Raw genomic sequence first — 4,493 nt, 5'->3', positions numbered from 1 at the left:
AGCTTTACTCAAGGACTGTCCATACAGCTTTACTCAAGGACTGTCCATACAGCTTTATCACAACTGAAAGAGTACGAATCACAAAGACAAAGGTTATACAGCATTCCCTTTTTTCGTTAGTTATTTGTTTTAACTGTAGGGTATAACACATCTTTAAAAGTAGGTTAAACACAACTCGTACAAATGTATTTGTATATGAACAATGAAAGAATGAGCAATAAAAAACAAAATGTGTATTTTTGTCCAGTCCTGTGATAGGATGTGAGTGGTGTCTCTGTTATAAAACAGTCTGTATTTAATTAAAGAAATAATAAATCACTAATGGCATAGTGGGGTATACGGCAGGATTGCAGTCCCAAACAGAAAATAAACAGTTTTTAATAATCCCAAAAATGTCCACCTTTGTGCACAGGGAAAGTGCTCCAAGAAAGGTAGTGCTGTGCTCGGCAAAGCTAGTTGTACTCTGGGGGTTTCTGCTGGCTCCGTGGCTGCAGGTCCCGACTCGCAAGTCCTGTACAACACAAAATAAACAAACAAAAACACAGCATCCTGGAGCGTTATTACCAATTCAGCGTAAGGGGCAGTACTCACGTAGCTGCGCCCCATTTGTAACGTCAAACTCCTCCCTGTGATCAGCCTGGCGTCCCGGTCTCTCTAGCCACTGCATGCCCTGCAGCTGACCACAATGGATTTGTTTAGCAAACTCGCAGCTACGTGCTTTCTTCAAAATTTCTGGTTCCCCCCTACCATTGAGCTGGCTTGTCTATGGGAAAGCCTACCACCAACCTTAAACAGCGCCCTTTCTGGTCCGGAGGGTTACTTACAGCTCAGATTCACATATCTCACCCCTCAGAGTGATGCCGAAGGAATACTTGGCTAACCCTACGTCCCCTAATGGCCACCCATCCCGTGAAAAAAGAATCATCATTTTAGTGCTCCTTACCCGCACGATGGTTCACTTGGTAGTGGAAAGGCTGCAGCACCAGATACCATGGGTGTTCATGTCCCTTATCTTATGTAACCACCTTAAAGGGGCACGGTCCATGACAAGAAAGAACATCCCAATAAAAGAGCAAGTGTAACGTCATTTTCTTGCTCATATATATAATCAGTCAACTTCTTGGGACAGGACCGCCCCATACCAACATGGGAGGGATAAGTTTGAAGAATTAACTCTTTACTGAAATCTGTTGAAATTAGAGCTGGGGCCTGGCACAGCTTCCTCTTAATTGTGTCAAAGGCCCCCTGACATTCCCCTGTCCATTTCACTTTTGGTGCAGTCTTCCTGGTGAGATCAACCAAGGGGTTAACTACAGTGGAGAACTCAGGGATAAAGCAGTGGTAATAGCCCACTAACCTCAGTAGTGATCTCACCTGAGACTTGGCTTTCTTTATCGTCGTCTCAATCAGAGCCTGGACTTTAGAGGTGACCGGCTTTACCTGACCATTACCTACTGGGTCTCTTTGTTTGCCAAATGAACACCTGCCCAAATTAGCTGTCAGCCTCGCCTCCCTGAGAGATTGTAGGACGGCTGAAAGTCTATCAATATGCTCTCTCCGGGTAGAGCTAAAAACCACTACAAATCATCAATATATATGACGGCATGCTTCTGATGGGGCACAAAGACCTGGTCCATCAATCTCCGCAAGGTGGCTGGGGCTCCATGCAGTCCAAATGGCATGGTCTGGAAATGGAACAGACCATCTGGGGTAGAGAAAGCAATTTTCTCTTGTGAGCTCCGAGTTAGTGGAATTTGCCAGCATCCCTTTGTCTTATCCAAAGTCGAGATCAACGGTGCCTTCCCCAGTTGGCCAATGAGTTCACCTACTCGGGGCATTGGATATGCATCGAACTTGGAGATGACATTCACCATACGAAAGTCCACACTGTCCTTTTTAAGCACCATCACTACAGGTCTGCACTACTCGCTCCAGGAAGGCTGAAAGACTCTCAGCTCGAGGATATCCCCTACCTCCTTGCTGACTGTACCCCTGCAGCTTTCCGGCATCTGGTACAGTCTCTCCCTGACCTTGACACCTGTCAGAGTAATAATAGCATGTTCAATAACATTCATTCTATGGGGTATGTCAGAAAAAACATCACCAAACCTTTTCACCAACTTTTGGAGCTCACACTTCTGGGAAGTAACTGTTTCCCCATTTGAATGTTAATTGTAGCTGGTGGATTGACAACAGGACCAAAATCCTCTTCTATACTGTCATTAGCTATAAACACGGCCTCCCTCTCTTTTCAGGGTTTTAGAAAATCAATGTGATAAATTTGCAGTTCATTCCGGTGATAGATCGGTTGTCTAATTCCATAATTTACTTTAGCAATTCCCCGTATCACCTCATATGGTCCCAGCACGGGAAGTACCTTATCTCCTGGTTGAAAGGTCCAAATTCTTGCTCGTTTGTTGTACTGCTGCACCTGAGGATGCTGAACCAGTTTTAAGTTCTCGTGCGTCAAGCTACCAACCAATTCCAGATGGTCTCTCAACCGTAATACATATTTGACTATGTTTTTGGAACTCTTAAGTTTGTTCTTCCCACCCTTCTTTTACAAGATCAAGGATACCTTGGGGTTGTGTCCCATACAGGAGCTCAAAGGGAGAAAACTCGGTCAAACTCTGGCACCTCTCTCACTGCAAACATCAGGTAGGGAAGGAGTTTGGCCCAATGTTTCTGCTCTTGGTTGACAAACCGCCTCAGCATCCGTTTCAAAGTCTGATTAAAGCTTACCTTCCCCGGTTGGTGAAGGATTGTCGTCCATGGGCGGAGCAGGACAGAGTAGGAGCTGATCCTCTGAGGTGAAACCTGGAGCAGTGGGTAGTCTACATCAGGCGCTGGAGAGTCGAGCATTGGGTAGTCTCTCTCTGAAGGTAGAAGCTGGAGCAGTGGGTAGTCTGCCTCTAGTGGTGGAAGCACCAGGGCTTCTCCCAGTGGCACTTGAGAAAACAGCAATAGTGACCTCAGTGCAGGGCACTCCGGCCGCTGTTCCTCCTCCTGGCCTACACTCTCCGCAGGCAGGGCACCAAATCGAGATCTCGAGAAGGCGGAGGTAGGCAGTGGCGGTCTGACAGCGGTTCCTCCTCCCCTGGGAGGGGTCAGTTGACCACAGTGCTTAGACTCCCCGAAGGCAGGGCACTGGACGTTCGGACTCCCCCAGTTGCCGGTGTAGGACCCTGTTCCCTCAAAAAAAAAAAAAAAAAAAAAGGACCCGCAGTTCCTCTACGTGGAGTCACTGTTAATCCTACATGTGACAGGATGGTCGAGTGGTGATGTCACAGACCAGGAAGTAAACACACAGGCAAGGTACTACAGTCGAGTGGCAAATGTGCTCTTTCTTTAATAATCAAAATAAAATGTTTAAACAAAACAAAGGACTTCTTCAAAACAAAACAGCATGGTGGCCAAAATAAACAGACACAAAACAGTACACACACTAAATACAACAAGTATCGTGCTGGTTTCAAGCCAGCAGCAATTGTTATTTTTATATCTGACTTCTTACGTTCCTCCTCTCTGAACAACTAACTATCCTCTAATGAGCAGCTGATCCGCTCTTTAGATATACATGTCCATCCCCGAACTGGTAATTACTTAATTCATTTGGAGATAGCCACATTAGGCACTTAGCTGGAAGGGACATTTTAACACTGAAGGAGGTGGCCAGTGAAATAATTCCTGTCAAGCACTTCAAATCTCTCATGGGCAGTTTTGAAAATACAGGCTACAGCAAACACCCAATCTTGGAAATTACTTAGCCCTGGCATTTACAGTCCAATGTGGTGAAAGGGTGGCATTACTATTATTTTTAGCAGAAAGTCATATAAACAATTTCACAGTTGTCATTCTATTTTCCAAACAATGTGATTATCTGTAAACCATCTGGTCCCAATTTATTAAGTGTTGTATTTCTTATAGTTAATGTTTTGAGGTAGCTGAAACTTTTAGCTTCATTCATGTTTAACCCTAGTAAAGAACAACAAACGGCAACTCTAGAGAAGGTAAACAAGAAAGTTGTGGAGTGTTAGCACACAATTGCATACACATATCAGTTTTAGTTGTTTGGTATTTTTTAAAGACGTTATAAAGTTAGCACTGATTAAAATGTAATCCTAGGATACGTTTCCAATTACTAATAATCCCTTATTAGGCAGGAATGTGCAATCACCTTCTTGTTCAACTGATACGGTTTCTTTTTTGTTTTGTTTTTCTTTTTTTAAATACTTGGCAAAATACATTTGATTGCATTTGTTTATTTATTTTGTAAATCAAAGAAAACATATTTCAACATGACAATTGAACAGAGATGAAGTATAAGTACACATTTTAGTAATGCAATGTATTCATTTGGAAATGCCAATTGATTCTAAAAACTTCTATCCACCTTCTGTAAGCTGTGTGTTGTTTAAAGTGCTGTTACTTTTTTTAATTGATGGGGTTATATTTTACATAGCGACTGCAATCTATTATTTGAGTGCATAAAA

The sequence above is a fragment of the Polyodon spathula genome, chromosome 15 (assembly GCF_017654505.1).
Source record: "Polyodon spathula isolate WHYD16114869_AA chromosome 15, ASM1765450v1, whole genome shotgun sequence".
Lineage (NCBI taxonomy): Eukaryota > Metazoa > Chordata > Actinopteri > Acipenseriformes > Polyodontidae > Polyodon > Polyodon spathula.
The sequence above is the reverse complement of the archived record's forward strand: the minus strand, read 5'-3'. Positions refer to the sequence as shown.